The sequence below is a fragment of the Lissotriton vulgaris genome, chromosome 9 (assembly GCF_964263255.1).
Source record: "Lissotriton vulgaris chromosome 9, aLisVul1.2, whole genome shotgun sequence".
Lineage (NCBI taxonomy): Eukaryota > Metazoa > Chordata > Amphibia > Caudata > Salamandridae > Lissotriton > Lissotriton vulgaris.
The window spans coordinates 97,276,913-97,297,327 of record NC_141697.1 but is presented as its reverse complement, the minus strand read 5'-3'; the positions used below and the strand labels follow the sequence as shown (position 1 = coordinate 97,297,327).

The window sequence follows — 20,415 nt, the reverse complement described above, 5'->3', positions numbered from 1 at the left end:
TAAATATTTAGTATGCTCAGATTGATTTGTGGGAGCAATACAAGTGCATCAAACAGAATAAATTATGGACAATGAATGACCTAAACTGAATTTAGAGAAGCGCCAGCCTTCCTGTTAAAATAAAATAATTGATATTTTTTATATTTGTTTGTGGATTAAAGAAAATATTTAACCATTTGTGCGTTTGTTTGATGAATGTTCGTTTCTGTATTTTTTTGTGTGTATTGTTTTGTTGGTCAAATCCTCGAAAATGCTCAGGCTGAGATCCCCATTAATGACTCAGTGGGGGTACCCAGATTCCAATAATGATGCAGTGGTCATCCCCGGGTTCCAGTAATGATTAATTGGGAGCCCACAGAGGTTAAAAGGGTAAGAACCACTGCGTTAGGGTAAGCATTGGGTTTAAGATTGGGTAAAAGTTATGGATGCGATCAGGGATTGGTTTAGGTTAACTTTAAGAAGTTTGTTAGGGTGAGAGGAAGGGAAGATTTTAGCTAAGGACAGAGTAAGGTTACTGTTATGACTGGATTACAGCCCTGTCATGTGATGGGTGAATACTTGCTGATGCTGTATTGCGACACAAAAGCTGAATTATGTAATCATTGCGTATTCAATGCTATATAATGCTGTAAAACTCAATAAAGAAGGTTAAAACATTTTTTATGACTGCAGTACTGGAGTGAGGATTAGGAGTGCCATGAGGGAGGACGCTATTGTTGGGTCTAGGCAGGGGCGCAACTAGGTCTTCATTTCGGGGGGGGCTAACATGGCAAATGAAGGGGCGTGGCTAATGTTAAAAAAATGGGGCGGGGCTAAAATGGTAGATAATCGGGATCGATTAATGCTCAGGTCAAGCGGAGAAAACGTGATGAATTCTGCATTTGAAACTGGACAACAATTAGAGCACACATTTGTGTTAATTTGATGCATTTATGTCCTATTGTCTTATGAAAAAGGAACAGAATGTACTGAATTAAAAGACCAATTTAATATATTTTACTACAAAGCACTTTAGGAACACAATATAACCAATTTTCACAATGCCATTTCAAGGCGACGACCCTTTTTCGCCAGTTCGTCAACAATTGCTTCTATAGGAGGACAATGTGCTTGTGAAATGTTTATCATTGCAAGTCCAAAACCCATACCCACCCTGAACCCTAAAATTACCCCGGGTACCCCATAACCCATACCCACCCTGAACCCCAAAGTTACCCCCTTGGCACACCAAAACCCATACCCGCCCTGAACCCTAAAATTTCCCCAGGTACCCAAAAACCCATACCCACCCTGAACGCTAAAATTACCCCTGGCACCCCAAAACCCATACCCATGCTAAACGCTCATATTACTGCTTGCCCCCCAAAATCCATTACCACCCGAACCTCCAAATTACACCCCTGGCACCCCAAAACCCATAACCACCGAACCCTAAAACTACCCCATCGCACCCCAAAACCCATTACCACCCTGAACCCTGAAATCATCCCCCTAGAACCCCAACCCCCATACCCGCGCTGATCCCTGAAATTACACCCTTGCCCCCCAAAACCATACCCACCCTGAACCCTAAATTTACCTCTGGCACCCCAAAACCCATAGCCGTACTGATCCATAAAATTACAACCTTGCCCCCTCAAATCCATTACCACCCTGAACCACAAAATTACCCCCTGGCACCGCAAAACCCATGCCCACCCTGAACCCTAAAATCACCCCCCTGGAGCCTCAAAACTCATACCTGCGCTGATCCCTAAAATTACACCCTTGCCCCCCAAAACCCATACCCACCCTGAACCTTAAAATTACCCCTGGCACCCCAAAACCCATACCCATACTGAACATTAAATCCCCCCCTGGCACCCCAAAACCCATACCCACCCTGAACCCTAAAATTACCCCTGGCACACCAAAACACATACCTACGCTGAACCCTAAAATTACCCCCTGGCACCCAAAACCCATTACCACCCTGAACCCTAAAATTACCCCCCGGCACCCCAAAACCCATACCCTCCCTGAACCCTAAAATTGCCCCCCTGACACCTGATAAACCCACACCCACCATGAAACCTAAAATGCTTCCCCTCCCACCCTAAACCCCATACCCGCACTGAATCCTAAATTTAACCCCATGGCTCCCCAAAACCTATTACCACCCTAAACCCTAAAATTACCCCCCAACACCCCAAAACTCACACCTGCCCTGAACCCAAATATTACCCCTGGCACACCAAAACACATACCCACGCTGAACCCTAAAATTAACCCCCTCACACCCTAAAACCCATACCGCCCTGAACCCTAAAATTAACCCTATGGCACCCCAAAACCCATTATTTCCCTGAACCCTAAAGTTACCCCCTAGCACCCCAAATCCCATATTGACCCCGAACCCTAAAATTACCCCTGGAACCCCAAAAACCATGCCCTCCCTGAACCCTAAAATTACCCCTGGCACCTGAAAACCCATACCCATTCTCTTCCCTAAAATTATCACTGGCACCCCAAAACCCATACCCACCCCAAACCCTAAAATTACCCCCTGGCATCCCAAAACCCATTACCACCCTGAACCCTAAAATCACCACCCTGGAACCTTAAAATTGCCCCTGGCACCCCAAAACCCATACCCACGCTGAACCCTAAAATTAACCCCATGGCACCCCAAAACCCATACCCACCCTAAAAATGACCCCTGGCACCCCAAAACCCATACCCATGCTGAAACATAAATTCCCCCCTGGCACCCCATAACCCATACCCATCCTGAACCATAAATTCTCCCCTGGCACCCCATAACCCATACCCACCCTGAACCCTAAAATTGCCCCCTGACACCCCAAAACCCATACCTGCCTTCACCCCTAAAATTACCCCTGGCACACCAAAACACATACCCACGCTGAACCCTATAATTACCGCCTGGCACCCCAAAACCCATGCCCGCCCGGATCCCTAAAATTACCCCCCTGGAACCCCAAAACCCATACCCACTCAGAACCCTAAAATTAGCCACTGGCACCCCGATCCGTAACCCACCCTGAACCCTAAAATTGCCCCCTGGCACACTAAAACCCACACCCACCCTGAACCCTAAAGTTACCCACTAGCACCCCAAAAAATGAACACTACAAACTTACACTACATGTGCATAATGTAAGCCGAGCAATGTAAGCAGCTTTTCTGTTAAGAGTCTGTGACACTACTTTGTAGTGATTGCCACTTCTTCCTCGATAAGTGGGTCCTCATCTTCCTGTCAGTGAACTTTTGTGGAGAGTCGAGGGCTCCTGTCTATTTATTAGGATCTGAGGAGACCAGGTCAGAAAGACAACTTTGAGAGCGTACACTTCTCTAAGGCTCCTCTTTAATTCTATATACCAAGGGGCTTACTCTTTGGGTACTCCTGGCAAAAGTAGGACAGCAATACTCCTTGCTCACATTTGGGATGTAGGAGTACGTAAACGAGAAAGTCACATGTACATGTAGCAAAATGTTTATGAATTGAGTCCTACATTACCACTGCCATCACGACAGCAAAAATAAAGGTGTTTTCTAATTAACTCTAGAAAAGCACTTGCAAGTAATCCTTCGAGTGACATATTTATTGATAATATTAGATTATGTTTTTGCTATATAAATTACATTTATTGAGCTAAATGCATACGTTCGTAGTGGGCTTTATTCTACGAAATTCAGGGAATCGTTCACTTTCTCTTGATAGCTTGGTTCATATTACTGTCACCTGAAATAAACTTCTGATTTACAAGATATTTTAAGGCTGTCCATTAGAGGAGTGCACACCAAAGTTTTCAACGCTCAAAGAGGGAAAAAACAACCGTTATTTGATTGTGCATTTAAAAAATGCTCCTGAGGAGAAAATCAAAAATTGGCACCCTTGCCCCCAATTTCTGCTGGCGTCATAGCCCAGGGTTTTGCTGTCTGTCCACTTGTACGGAATACACATCTATACAAGTGCGCAGACAGCACTCCCTGGGCTATGATGCCAGCAGGAATTCCTTTACAAAGGAAAAGCGTCACCTGCACTGGCCAGCCCTTTCCCCCTGCTGTGCACATCTTCACACCCCATGCTGAACACATCAAGTGTTTAGGTGAAATCCCTGCCTTCAGGCAAGGATTTCACCTCAGCGCCACTCTAAAGGAAAACAAGAGGTGGGGGCTGGGGGTTCACTCAGTGAAACTGTTTGAGGCTGGCTGTCTGGCTCGGGCTGCTGGGCCTCTCAGAAATCATTAAAGCAATCACATTCTCGGAACGGATGCGCAGCCTTCCTGCACCATTTCAGTGCGTGCCATCTTAGCCCGGGCAGAGGAGGCGACGGGGGGGGGCTGAAGCCCGGTGAGCCCAATGGGTGTTGCGCGCCTGGGTCTAGGGGATTTAAAGTGATGGAAGGTGTAAGAGATGGTGTAAGAAAAAGTGTTACAGAAAGAGGGGCAGGAGGCCATCCCTGTAACAAGCCACAGACAACATGGTGAAAAGGGAAAATGTTAGGGTTAAGGAGAGAGTAATAGTTAGGATAGGTTAAGAGTTAATACATGTCTAAATGCGATTTATAAAAAGGGCTAAGAATTTAACTTTCTTACTATTTTTAACCTCTTCTGGTTTGAAATCTACTTTCTTGCATTCTGGGTCTTTACATACAATGCCATCAGTGGGGTTCAGCTTGAACCCATGTGGCTGACCTGGTAGCTCTTAATACTGGCTCAGATGAAAACCAAGAAGGTATAAGAGGAGACTGTATTCATTCCATAAGGGCTGAGCTGACATATCATAAGACAAGGCTACACAGATGACAAATTACATTTACTAATGTCCCCATATCATTTAGGAACAAGTTAAGAGTCTGGGGGAAGACGCAGGACAGAAATGTATGGCAATACACTACCTGATGAATCTGTTTTCACAACTATCATATTTCCTTAAAGAAGCAAGATTATGCTTTGTCTTGATAGTAGTTCAATCTCTCATAAAACTGGTCATTTTAACTAAATGTGACCACTCTTGGTTGCCTGGAATTCCTCCTCGAAACGGTTTTCTGTCATGTAGCGTGTGCAAAGCATGACCACTGCTTCCAACGCTTGACAGTCAGCAGCGCACTACATTCATTCTCTTGTACTGGGTGCCCACCCTTCTCTGCCGACACCTCATATAAGGCAGTTTTTTTGCAGATGCTAAACCAAATGTGTAGGGGTGTCACAAGAGAGGAAGAAGAAAATGAGAAATTTAGTCAAGACTTCATGTAAGAAATTTTTAGATCTGGTGGCTCACTCCGATTTCTGCCTTTTCATATTCTGAAAATCCAACTTGTCAAACATTTGTGAAGGTTACTGTGAGCACCTCTTGTTAGTTTTTTTTGTTTTTTGCTACTATGAATGGCATTACGAACATAAGTCAGCAAACTGGACAGGTGTTCTAAAACAGTCTGGTTACAACAGTCTTTTAAGACAAACATAGCCAGTGTCCGGGTCTAGTTGCTATGTCCCTAGATGCTAGCTGCTGTTCACATGAAGCAGCTGCAGAGTTGTCAAAAGAGCTAAAATACATGTGGACACCGTTCCTAAACCGAAGGAAACCATCATAATTTCCACCGTATTGCTTAAAACATGGCAGCTCGATGTAGGTTTCCTCCTACGCCTCCTCCAGATAACATCAACGGAAGCATTTTAAGGGGGGCATCCTTTAGTCAACTCAAGAGAGACCTTGATATCAGTAGACCTCTCACTTCTACAAGTGGGGAATAGGGAGACTGGGCCATGGGACCTTTCCCAGAACACCTTCAAAAAAACTCTTCTTTTCCAGGGAGAGCATACACAGGTTTGTGTGTTGTGTATGTTTCTGATTATTCCTATAGTTTCTTGCTCTTTTCTCAGTCAATGAAACACAAAATACAAGTAATATTTAACAACTGTAGAGCATAAGGTGCATGAGGCTCCAACATGGCAAGGCTTTTGCATGAACTGGAACCTCCCCCGAGGGTCGGGAAAGAACTGCAAATAAGCCAGGGCACCAAATTTAAAGTGTCCTCCAATCAATGAATTTGTGGGCTAAAGAAATTGGCCCACATTTGTCACAAACAGGATAGTTTTAAACTTGTAAAGTTATGTTTTTTCTGTGTTTTTGAAAGGTATGTGAGACTTTATGCAATATTGACGGTTACATCAGAGAAATCAACAGTAAAACCGGCCCAGCAGACCATAAAACAGGCCTACAAACAGCCTATTCACTGAGTTGTTAGACCAGCTCTTATGGCACTGCGGGATTGCCCTATAGGCTAGTCCGACCCTGCCTCCTCATAGCCAGGGAAGGTTAAGGGAGGGCAGCTAGGTAGGGAAGGCGGGCATAGAAAAAGACAGAACAATGAGGTGGGCAATGGAAGAAGGTTGGACAAGGTGCTATGACCAAGTTGGGGACAGGAGCAAGCTAATCGCTTTCAACAAGTCTGACCATTGTTGTTTCCCCCATAACTGTGTGTGTAGCAGTGGTCAAGAATCTAGAATTCACTGTGGCGGTTTGACAGAGAACTACAGGAGGACATTTAAATCAGAAGAAACAAAACAACCCTGAACTTAATGTAAGGCCCATAAATGATAACTAGCTTCTTTCAGACAACCATACGTCTTAGGTTTCTAAGCATTTTGCTACTATTTCCCAATTTAATGGTACTCAATTTACCAAGCAGAAAAGGATGGAAGGCTAAGTGGGCCTTGCTGGGATTCAAACTCATGACCTGCAGATTACAGTACATGCAGGCCACAAGCATTTCACCGACTGAGACAGCCTGCATGCTCGGATCATAAAACAGATATGTCACATTTTCTCAAGGACAATAACCATTTGAATACCAATACTGCCAGAACCAGTTTCTCAAGCCCATAAATACGGATGCCAAAATATACAAATTTTCTACATGGAATTGCTGACTCAAAGTATGTTCATTAAATTGTGTTTACCCTCAAACAGATCAGGCTTTAGACTGCAGTTTTCTAACTGGATCATGTTTTTAAGGGCTACTTTAATTGATCTTATCCACACTAGATCATGCTTTTAAAAGTTAATTAGGTTGCATTTCCCCAAACCGGATTACTTTTTGAGGTAGCATTTAGACTTCACTTATCCACACTTGTTCGTACTTCTAACGGTTAATTACACTACTGGATTACTCTTTCCGGGCCTTTGCATCCTTTCATCTTAGGGACACTAAAGTTGCTCTAAAATTATACTTGGTTACAGCAACCACTTAAGGCATGATTCCTGAGGACTATAATCAACCGAGGAGGCGGTCCTTTCGTTGCGTCTTGTGAACGAGCCCAAACAGTATGTTTTCAAGATCAATACTGAGTCTTGACTTTGCATCTATTTATCCTGATAAATAAACGGAGAGCCCTCAACTGAATCTACACTGTATTTCACAGTGGATCCGAAGGTCACAGCTCAGAGATTTCTGAGTCTAATCAGTTTCCATCACTGATTTGATAGCTCCTCCAGATTCCAGACTATGAGCAGGTTTTGAAAAGAAAGGGCATATGTTACAGTTTGACTGCAACTCGTTGATAAATTATAAAATAGGCATATTCCAAGGTGCTGATTCTCAAAGCTTCAAATATTTCACCTCATGGGCTTTCAAAGCTAAAAGCTGAAGTACACTTTTCTCAAAAGTGTTTTAGCAGTTTTTCTTTTGACTAAGTAATGCTTGCTGATTTGTACTCCGTCTATCACATCGGACAATGTTCAACACAGCCATTCCTTGGACAATGTTGCAGGGAACAGCATTAGCGTCCACATGCGCCAAAAAATCAAAGAGAGGTGGCATTTCAGTCTGAGAAACCACAATCTCACTTATTACGAAATATTGCAATAAAAAACAAAAATAGGGTCACCAGATGCTGCAGCCAATGACATTGAACAACGGAGGTGACTGCCACTGCATCCATCGCAATTGTGATTATATGCTGATGTTTGTCAAATACAGAGAAATACGGTTTCTGATCGATTCAATGAGGTGGAAGATAACAGCACCATGACATCGATTCAGTCGGTGGCATTCCGAACTAGATTGGCATAAATATCAAATCTTCAGAAGGCTGCACGGGTGTAAACGAGAGCACTCCCTTGACTGGCCATAAATTATGTTTCAATTAAGTTCATACACAATATAAATGAAATCTTAATTAAAATTAAATTACACATCCAATTACATTTAAATTGCATTTCAATCCAAATTAAACGTATGAGTGCTCATAAATCCAAGATGTGTGTTTTGATCCGGTGTTGTAACCTTGGTCATAGCAAGCGTCTCTTTGGAGCCTCTGCGGATATCACTTAAGCGGTAGAAAACAGCTGTCAATTGACAGTGACATGTTTGAGGTGATTCTGAGGTGACCAGGAGGACATGATTAAGCCTCAGATGGTAAAAATGTTTTTCAGCGACCATGGACCGGATTCCCTAAAGATTGTGTGGTCTTAAAAGTATTACACACTCATATAAAGTCACATTACTTTTCATTAAACGTGAATCTTGCCTCTCATAGGAAGTACATGTTCTTCTTACCTTTCTTTGCTAAAGGGTCGCCCTCCACTCCCGTTTTAGGGAAGCTGCACTGGTTGCCTATCAAAAAGGGGGCGGATTTCAAACTTTGCTGTTTTACGCATTAGGCACTTTACAAGGCTCACCCCATCTATGTGTACGGCCCAGTCACTCACAAGGAACTTTGCCTTGGTAAACCCCCAGCTTCACTGAGACAATAACTGACTCTCTCTCCTATGTTCATTGTTTCCCTCCACTTGCTACCCACAAATCTTTCCTTCCTTGTCTAATGGTGCTAAAAAATATGTAGCAATTCTGTCTGAAAGTTTACCTTTTGCGAAGCTTTATTATGCGGAAAATATCCGCTGAATGTTCTCTGAAAGCTTCCATTTTCTGGAGCTTGTATATGAACTATAAACAGTCTGAAATTAAAAGTGGTATAGGAAACTGTAGCGAAAGTCATGGTTTTCATGTGAAAGTGCAAATAAACTTTTCCAACCTTCACTAAACTGCGCAGATTTCCATAAAACTTTGCAAAAAAATAAAATTTGTACGCTGCTACTACTTTCATCTTTAACCCACAGTCTAATTTTATTCTGGTCTTTTTTTTAAGTTTTATATAGCGCGAACTCTGTATCACTTTTAGGCAATTGGAGATGGCGTGATTTGCAAAGGATCACAGGGTGTTGAGGCAACTCCAGGACTCGAACATGGACCCCAGTTCTAAAGTCGGCAGCTCTGGCCTTAGCGCCAAATTTATTTTGTAGTTATTTTTTAGTTATCTGATTATCTTTTGTTGGCTTCCAGAATTATGGTCAATCTAAACCTTTCGTTGCTGAAACAAAGGTATTCCATACTGTGCAGACAGGCCCCCTTATGGTGGGGTAGGCGGGCACCTTATTAAAGTCCGACGAATAGCTCACAGTTGGGGGCCGGTAAAACAAGGCCATACTGAACGTCTGTCACCTCCCCTCTGGATTGACAGAAACCTGGCCTTTCTTGAGCTGCCGGTCCACTTAAAACCGCGAACAGGAACAAACTGGACTTAAAAAAAATTATAATCCGAGATGTCGTTTGCCCACCGAGAAATATTGGTGAATTAGATGCATCATTTTAGTTTGTCTTGCCCATATACAACCTTAAAATTTGATTTCATTGGCATAAAATGGGAAAACAACATGGCCTGTCATTTATTAAAAAGCTGGAGACAAAAGAAGTAGTCACGAAGAAATAAATTACACTTCCAGGTTGTCGAGTTCAGTTGTGCTTAAACTGACTGGGACTAATAAAAGAGAGAGCAGTCAGCATGATGGGATTGATATTGGCTGCATTTATGAAAATTAAAGGGTAAACAAGCACAAAAGAGCGAGTTATGTTCTCATTCAGAAGGGAAATGGCCTTATGGTTGCAGATGATCTCCCCATTTAGGGACGAACTAAGAAGAATGATTTGCTTGAGGCTGGTCGCCTGCGGAAGTGATGCAGACTATATAAAAATGATGGAATGGAGTGCTCGTTCTCCGTGGTCATGATTATGCCAACCATCACCTTGATTTCTTTTTTTACATTTGTTAAATTTAGTGATGTTGGAACAATTTTCAGAGTGGAGGTGCTGCCATCAATGTTACATCACTGAAGTCATTGGGATTGTGAAAGATCCAAGTGCTACACAAAGAACAAGTGTAACAAATGAGCCACACCCATTCAGTGAGGGTGTGGTATATAGTCAGTGGTACATTTTGAAGTGCAAGGTCACATGTATATCACTAAAGCATGGTGTGGTAGGAGATCGCCATTTACAGACAGCACATTTTCCATTGAAATTGCCAATACATTTGCACAGGCATTCAATTTTACTGATTGAACTATATAGAGCACAAAGGTTAATGTGCGAATTTGGGTTTCACAATATCATTTGTGCTCTCCAAACTGCTGACATATTTTGAATCGTTTGTACAGTTTATCTGGAGATAATCAAAATTTGTTCTGGGTGTGAGAAAAAAACTGACATCCTCCAGCCTTTCCTTCCTCACATACATCAAAATTCTCTCACTTTGCAGTCAGAGAAAGAAAAGTAAACACACATCATCAGCCTAAAAGACTAAACAGCAATTTGGCAGAAGACATATTTGACCTCTGTCCTTGAAACAAATGTGACAAGTCCAAACAAAATATTAAAACTTTATGAATAAATAAAGGCATCTTAATTGCTCATTCACCTTCTGAACTCCAGCATGGCTCTTTTGGAGGTGCTGAAGCACCCCGCAGCCTTCATTCCAGTGCAGATGCTTCTGTTTGTATTCCTATGGGAGAGGTGTACGCCTGGACATGAGCTCTTGGCTCACCACGCTCCGGGGACTCTCACTGCACCTCACTGATGAGGCTCAACAAGACAATAACTTGCTAAAAATTGCTTGTGCTTTTGTTCAGATGAAGGTGGCAGCCTCATTTGTGCTAGACTGCCTCTGTTAGGGCAGGATCAAGACTGATTTGCATTTGGTTGGGACCTTAATGTGATGCTGCAAATACATTTAAAATGATGGAATGGAGTGACGCCTTGGGGGAATTCCAAGTGCTTATGATTTATTCAACTATCTTTAACTTGGAAACCATGATTTCCTTCACCAGCACTGTGAACAAAGGAAACTAAACAGGCATTGGCAAACCCAATAGGTGTCACCTTTCTGACCTATCTACTTTGTCAATGTTTTTTCAGCCCCGCTGTAGAGTATCTGCAATGATGGTACGGACTAACACAAGGGGCGCACAGATAAATGGCCGTGAGAAGTTCCATGTGAAACAGAGTATGACTATGTATGTGTGAGAGAGAGAGAATGACGCAGGGAGGAATCACATTAGATTGACAAGAGGAGGAAGAGATATTGAAAGAGAAAAGAAGGAGGAAGGGGACAGAGAAGCAGGAGGTGAAGAAGATAGGAGAGAGGGAAAGAGAGGTGTAAATGAGACTGAAAGGAGACACAAACTAGAAACAATACAAGAGGCAAGGGAGAAGAAAGAAAAATAGACAGATAGTTGGAACAGAAAAGAAGAGACATGGGTGTTGGGTACTATGTATGTAGTGTTATGAGAGCTGTCACGAGCATGCTTGTTTTTTCATAGCTCGTGACAAGCTTGTGTCCATGGGAATGTTGGGGACCTTGTTGTGGTTCAAACATGTGGAATGTTGGGGAGTAATGTTGTTAGGGGAGTTAGCTTTATTATGAGACTGGACTTCGTGACGAGTGGATGTTAATAAACCTCGTCTTTTTCCAACACGTTTCCTACGTGTCTTCTTCAACTTTTGACTTCCCTACACTGGCGACGAGGATGGGATTTGTTACCTGCTATTGTAAGAAGAACAGGATTTATTAACTTAAAAGGATTTATTTACTATTATTTCGGATCGGGCAGTGAGACCCTCACGAGGATTGCGGAGACCCTGTTTTGGAGTTTGCGGAGACCCTGTTGGATTATACCGCACTTTATTTCTTTCTGCGAAAAAAAAAAGGGGAAAGAAAGGAAATTTTAAATACAAGGGAAGTAATCTTACTGCTGACGGCATTTTTTGAGCGAGTCTCGAGTTCAATTGTGTTGCCGCTTGATTTTCGAATTCTGAAGAGCCGGCATTTGCGTTGTGAAGAGACTGACGTTGTCATCTGATTTTCGAATTCAGAGGAGCCAGCGTTCGCGTAGTGAAGAGACTAACGAGTCACAGAATCCTCACGTCAGAATCCTCATCTCAGTGTATCTAAGGATTCAGATAGGTCAAAGAAAAGCTACTCACAAGAAGTGATTTTTCATCTAGAATGGATAACAAGTTCAGGAATCAGAAGTATGAAAAAAAGAACTCAAAGTTACTGTGTTTCAGGGGGGCGCTAGAGGGCGCACAGTGGAATGGCTGCCTCTTGAGACAGCTCCGCCGGTCGGGTTTCAACAACGACAAATAACAGCGGAAAACGGATGCCCCAAACTGAACAAATGGAGCCAATCGGCATCGGATGCTGCCAGGATGATCGCGATGTGGCCAAAACGAGCGATTGACAGCCGCTACTAGAAGAAACTCACGCCGAGGTCCTGAGCTCCCGATGTATGACCCGGATCCAAGATGGCGGATCGGTGAAAGACGCGAGTAACGTATCGTGAAACGAGTTGTAACTCTACGGTGGGCTCACACTGTAGCACACACGGCAAGGGCGAAAGGTCTAGAGAACCCGACAGTAAATAACGTTGGTCGGAATAGCGGGGTGTGGGATATACAGCAGATACTCCCATCATCCCACTGCATCTCACTGCACGGCGCGGAAAGGAGAAGATCCGGGAATGCACGCCTCAGCGCCTTTAAAACTAGCCGGCAGCGCACCGCAAATCGCTATTCTATGCCCCACAATGGTAATTATAACCATACATTTTGACAGCGCAGTGGTCTGGTATCGTAATTGAACGGACCGTAGCAATATCGGTCACAAGATGGCGGCGCCCATTGCGAGTGAGAGAGCGACGATGCCGGCGAAGTAGGGGGCTGCGGGCGAAATATATCGAGCAGGACTGAGCGGTATGAAACGAGATTGAGTTAGGGTCATACCACATCCACCCCATGCGTTCTTAACACCTACGATTTGCGGACGGCGTTAGAAGGGGGAGTGTCTACACACAGACAGCAAATACAGGCGGCAACAGAGACACTGACACCATACCGCCTTCCCTGGCAGCTCAACTGCGACATTACTCGGGAGCTCGCAACTTCACGTGTTCTCTGAACCACTACTTGCAAGAACAAACGCTGTGGTGGCAAAGGACAATCCACTATAGCCAGTCTGCAACAGCCTCACGGATTGATACCCCCCTCAACTCACAAGATAGAAATTGGTGAAAACACATTGTGGCAGAGTGAGACAACCACAGCAGCCACCAACTGACGAACCCAACTCATTAGTCACGGAAGTGTGCATATCGCAAAGCCCACAATTATGGAGAAACCAGAGAAAGTTCAAACCAAGTTGGCCTTCGATTCCCAAAAAACGCCTAAGGGAGCCAACCCTCCATCGGATACTGAACAAGAAACAGATAACGAACCGAGCAATGTCATGGTGCAAACATTGAAAGCCATCCACAAAAGTTTACAAGATGTGCATGGGAAACTAGACTCAATCACACAGAGGGTCAACAACATGGCCGCCAAGCTGGACAAACATGGCGAGAGACTGGAAGAGGTGGAGACCCGCCTTTCAGCAGTGGAAGACGAATCCCACACAACTGTACAAAAATGCTCGGAAATGGACAAAGTGCTTGAAGTCATAAAAAACAAGTCAGAGGAGTTGGAAGCAAGGTCCCGAGGCAATAACATCCACATAGCGGGCGTTCCGGAATCGACCAACACCGGCAAGATGGAAACCTATGTCGAGGACCTGTTAAAAACTATTTTTGGGGCTGAACAGCTGTCATCTGTATTCCTAGTGGAATGAGCCCACAGAACCCTAGCTCCAAGACCAAAACTGGGAGCTCTCCCGCGCCCGATAGTCGCCCGTGTTCTGAATTATAGGGACAGGGATACGGTGCTCAAACTGGCGAGGGAAAAGCGAAAGATCGAGCATCAAGGAAATACACTCCAGTTCTACCCCGACTTCATGATTAACGTCCAAATGGCTCGTAGAGAGTTTCTACCGGCAAAGCAGAAACTGAGAGAGATGTGGGTGGACTACGCAATGCTGTACCCCGCCAGACTGAAAATAACTAAGGACGGAAAAACAGTGATCTGTCAAACACCGAAAGAAGCGAATGACTTTATTAAAAAACTCGGTAACCGGTGACGAGAGCAGCGTAGACAGGAGCGGAATCAGGACTCGGAATAGCGCACTGAGGATGTATATAGCAGAATGGAGTCGCAATAGCCAAGACGACGGGGGATTGCGATCATTGTACATCGACTACTGATATGTAACGAAAATGCAGAGGAGAAACAGTGCAACGAAATCCAACTTTAGAATCTCCAAGAGGCGATGACAGTGCAACACAGTCAATCATACAGGGAGGGTGTCGTTCAAACGCCCATTGGCGACGACTGCCCTGGAATGATGCATAATCTATACAAAGCCAAACACGAAAAGTTGCGGCTTGTAGTGGCAGACCCCAGAATACCTTCGCAGAGATGGCGCGATATGGTAATATCCGGAAGCAAGATTCGCCTGGACCAGGTAAAAGCCAAATTGTACAATACACGATCTTGATCAAGGGGGGCTATATTAACGGCGCTGATGATTAGATTGAAATTGACCCCCGAGAACTGAAACCTGGGGTATTAACTGGAACTCTATAAGACTGCCAAACGCGGGAGGCATGGATTTTGGCTTGATTGTCGCCATCCCCCACGTTACGAAGGGCGCCCACAAACGAGGGGCATTTACTGCACTATTATGAACCTGGCCACATCCTCTATGTAGGATGGAATTGTGTGACCCGAGTGGACCCCCCGACAGGGTGTCCCCCTACTACAGTTGTATCAAGTTATTTGTTGCTGGTGGGGAATGTCTTTGGCATGATTGGGATGCTAAAGTGGGTGGGGGAGGCAAGGAGAAGTTGGGGTCAACTGGTTTAAAACACTGCATTTGAGATTCACTGCCGTACTCCGAGAGGGAAATGTATTGATGTTCACAGTTTATCCAGTAGGGCTGATAACAAGCAATAACGATACCAACAGCATCATAGCGACTAGCACAAGACATCACCGTTGTAATGGTTGAGAAACATAGGTCAAACAAACTAAAACTAATAACCTGGAATGTACGTGGTCTTAAAAACCCTAGGAAAATTTGACAAATTCTATCATATTTCACAAGGTTACATATAGACAGGAAACACATATAGACCCTAAAGCACAAACGACTGTAGGCAACAGATGGGCAGAGCAGGGGTATGGGGCCGCATACTCTTCGTATTCAAGAGGTGTATTGATACTCATAAGGAAAGGTTTAAATTTTGTGACAGACCAAGTACACAAGGATAGCGAGGGTCGTTATGTGGCCGTCACGGGCACTCTGAGGGGTCATAGGATCAACCTACTAAATATTTATGCACCCAATGTAGATGATCCGGCATTTTACAGCGCACTTTGGATGAAACTCAATGAATTACCAGATGTCCCGGTGGTGGGGGGTGGGTGGGACTTAAATCTGGCACTAAATGATGCAATGGATCGATCTTGTACATCGGTGGAGACGCACAAACAAGCACTAAAAACACTGCATGACATTTTGCTAGACAAGCACCTGATAGACCTCTGGTGAACTAAACATCCGACCACGCTGGAAGCTGCACATACCACGGCGGCACACAACAGCTGGTCGAGAATAGATTACTGGCTGGGGTCCCCTGAAGTGCTACACTGGATGGTGGACGTAACACACCTGCCACGTACACAATTAGACCACAATCCAGTGCTGTTATCATTAGCACTACCCAACTATATTCCCCCACCATTTAGCTGGAGATTCAATGCAAGGGCGCTCATTGATCCGATTTATAAAGAAACCATCCGAAAAGCCATAACAGACTACTTTGAGATCAATGCACCCACCACAGATGACCCGGGGCTGCTATGGGAGGCCTTTAAAGCCAATATTAGGGGAATATGCATCAGCACCAATGCTGGTATCCTAAAGGATATTCAGAATCCATTATCGAAAAAGGAAGGTGCAATACGTGAACTAGAGGTAGAGTACGAAAGAACTCGGGACCCAACAGTACTGGGCAAAATCAGGACCGAACTAACCGCATAACAAAAGTGTGCAGATGAGGAGCTTAACTATACACATAAGAGACAAGTGGCGAGAAGCTATGGTGAAGCCGGGAGGCCAGGAGCGCTTCTGGCAGCTAAAATAAATGCACAGAAACCGCCACCAGGGGTCACAGCGGTACGAAACGCACAGGGTGAGTTACGACGAGACCCGCAGGGAATATTGGAGGCATTCATGCATGCATATGGGAAGATTTACACGGCAAACACAACCGCCTCAGTGACCGAAATTGATACCTACTGTGCCGATGTAGCACTAGCGTGGCTGTCAGACGCACAACGAGAGTACCCATCCATGCCCGTGACAGTAGAAGAGGTCACCGAAACCATAAAATCGCTACCTAATGGAAAGGCGCCCGGCCCTGATGGGTATACGGGAGAGTTTTATAAAGCTTATGTGGACCTACTAGCTTCGGACATTGTAACCATGAGAAAATGACTCTACCGCCCTCGCTAAGGGAGGCTATGATTCTTGCGTTTCTAAAACCAGATAAAGATCCGGAGTCATGTGACTCGTATAGACCAATGTCTCTTATAAATGTCGACACTAAAATACTTTCTAAACTCCTTGCAAATAGGCTACAACCGCTGATGACCAGGCGGATCTTGCCTGATCAGTCGGGCTTTATCTCGACCCGATCCATGTCCCATAACACCAGAACCCTATTCGCATTGTCCCACTACTTGACACCTCACACGAAGGCCGCGGCAATCTTGTTAGATGCCGCGAAAGCTTTTGAAACCATATCACGGACATATCTCCGTGCCATCATGGTCAAGATGGGCTTCCCCCCAATGTTCCTACAGTGGATCCACTTACTATATACTAAGCCTACTGCACGCATCCGAGTAAACAAATACATATCAGACCCAATTATCATTGGAAGAGGCACCAGACCGGGATGCCCACTATCCCCCCTATTATTCGCCTTAGTGATAGAACCCCTAGCCTGCAAGATACTACAAGGCCATCACTATTCGGCACTGCAATTCCCCCAGAGACCACTCCAAATATCACTTTACGCAGACGATATGCTGCTGTATGTGCGAGACCCGCAAGCCAACCTAAACCCACTATTGCGTGAATACGTCCAGTTTGAATATCAATCAGGACTTAGCATAAACTGGACTAAATCGACTATTATCCCGCTCACTGATAGCACCCTACCATTCCCAACGGATTACCCCCTGGACTGGCAAACAGAACCAATCCGCTACCTAGGGGTATGGTATCCTAGGGACCCGAAGTCGTAATACACACAAATTATGGTAGAGTGGTCATGGGCCTAGAGCAGAAAATAGACAGATGGATACAACTACCGCTGTCACTAGCGGATCGAATAGCGGTGGTTAAGATGGTGGTACTCCCAAAACTGCTATACCTCTTTAATAATATACCGATAAAGCCCCCTACAGCTGTGTTTCGGGCAATTACTTCCATGACACTAAAACTTATATGGGCGGGTAAAACAGCCAGAATCGACCTCCAAGCGCTGACACTGCTGTTTGCTCGTGGGGGATATAAAGTTCCTGACTTCCTACTATATTATCTCTGCGTCCAGGCCCAATATGCTCATTTCTGGTTCCATAAGATCCCATTTCTTACACATGTCGCAGTTGAAGAGGGAGACTCACACCCTATACCATTGGAAGCAACACTGACACATGATAGACCAGCATTACACAAACAGGATATAAACACAATCGACACTACCAATGAGGCCTGGAGACTAATAGCGAAAAAAGTGAAAAAACAGCCAATTTATGCACCAGAATTACCTCTACAACACCACCCACATATTTCGGTAACGCAGGAAAAGGAGGGAATGGAACTCCTAAGGCAGGTAGGAATAGATACCATGGGGGATGTATTCCAGGATGGAATGATCAAACGTATAGAAGAACTGGCATACATCCTGAACAAATCGATGCTCTTCAAATTCCCATAATATAGATTACTAAAAGCACTTGAGGCACTATACCCGACCTACCCCTCCGAATCATCAGCGCTACTGACCCTCCAGTTGCTTCTCACAACACCTGACCCCAGACACCTAGTGTCCAAGCTCTATGTATCGTTACAAGCTGAAATAGGTACTACAGCACATAAGGCGATCAAGAAATGGGATAATTGTTTAGACAACCCACTCACGGAGTAAGAATGGGCCACAACAGGCATGATCACGGGAACTTCTGACACCGAATGGAAACCTCAGGCTAATACACATTAAGTATTTACATCACACGTATCATACACCGCAGAGATTACACAAGTATGGCCTTAGACCAGACGCTAGATGCCAAAGATGTGGAACAGATAACACTGATTTTATACATATGGCTTGGTATTGTGGGGGAGTGGCGAACTACTGGCTATCAGTGACAGATATCCTAGGGAAGAGGATAGACATGCAGTTAGAGTGCAATATTCATACATGTTTGTTGGGACTCTTGCCAGGTGTTAGAGCACGCAAACGCAAGTTCAGTGTAATAGCCCTACTGCTGGCCAAACGTAGGGTAGGGTTGCTATCTGCTGGGGGGGTAAAATGGCACTGCAAACTAAACACTGGATTGAAGATATGGTTTATTGCAAAGACAACTTGAAACTGTTCGAGGAAGAACTACCATTGAGGGCAAGACCGAAAGACTATTGGCACTTTTTAATTGACTATTTGACTGGCCTAGAGGAACAGCTGTGATGTACACGTGATGTAATGTTTACTGGGTTATCATATACAGCATATGCTTAAGCCCGCTTGGAGTTGGAGTGTTGTAATGCAGTGATGTTATGTAGAGGTGACTACCTCATGTTTGGACATGGACGTCCTGTACCTTGTTGAAATGCCAATAAATAAAAACATAAAAAAAAAAAAAGTTACTGTGTTTCAGATGTGGAAGCGATGGGCATTTAGCAGATTGTAGAAATTGTCCAGCTTTAGGGAAAACATGTTCAAAATGCATCAAGAAAGGCAATTTCACAAGATTTTGTAGATCGTTACCAGGGAAAGTGAATTGTATACATGAATGTTGTGAAAGTTATGCCTTGGATGAGAGCGTATTCTGAGTAAACACTTATCAATGTATGTGAGGATGGGGTTTGTACAAAATTTCTGTGTGTGATAACTGTTGATGACATTAACTTAGAATTTTTCGTAGACTCATGTGCATGGTATACCATCATTTCTTTTAATGTTTTTCGTGAGAAGTGACCTAATAGAATGTTATTCAAACCTAATGTATTTCCTGGTGGTTACACAGGCCACAAAATTGATCTTCTTGGATATTTTAATGCAAAGTTACAATTTTGTGATCGACACACTTTTGGGAAAATTTATGTATCAAGATGTGGATTGTCACTCTTAGGTTGGCCGCACCAACACCAGTTGGAAATGAAAATTGATTCTAGAGCCAATCCTCCTGTTTTTGTTGTGCAACCACAGTGTTGGTCAAGTGTTCATGATGATAATTCATTGCTAGTAGATAGTATGAGGAAATCATTTCCAAGTGTTTTTAGTGGCACTCTGGGACGGTATCAAGGTTTTGAACACGTCATCAAGCTGCATGAGAATGTTATCCCTGTTCAACACAGAGTGAGGAATGTCCCAATAACTTATAGGAGCAAATTAAAAGAAATGTTGAAGAACTTATGTCAAAAGAATATTATTTAACCGATAGAATCTTCCCCCTGGGTTTCTCCCATTGTGATTTCGATTAAGTCTTCTGGCAAGCTTAGGTTGTGTATTGATCTTCGTAGTGTTAATAGTGCCATTTGGGTGGATTCACACACTTTACTGAATATTCACGAGATGGTCTCAACCTTAGCTGGTGCAGAAGTCTTTTCTTGTGTTGACCTGGCCAGCGCCTACCATCAGGTGGTACTTGCTGAGGAGTCTAAGAGCATCACCGCATTTATTACCCCAGAGGGCCTTTACAGATTTTGTCGTATGCCATTTGGGTTGTGAGTGCTGCCTCAGTGTTTCAGAGACTCATGAGAGACACCTTGGAGGGGTTAAATGGCACTGTAGCGTTTCAGGATGACATTCTGGTGTACGGGAAAAATGATGTGGAGCATGATAATAATTTG

At 44.1% G+C, this 20,415-nt stretch overlaps 1 protein-coding gene across 10 annotated transcripts in view; it reads right to left on the bottom strand.

Annotated features, from left to right (window-relative positions):
• Positions 1-20,415, bottom strand: part of GPHN (gephyrin) — a 2,075,463-nt gene that overhangs the window by 623,709 nt on the left and 1,431,339 nt on the right. The window lies entirely within an intron of this gene.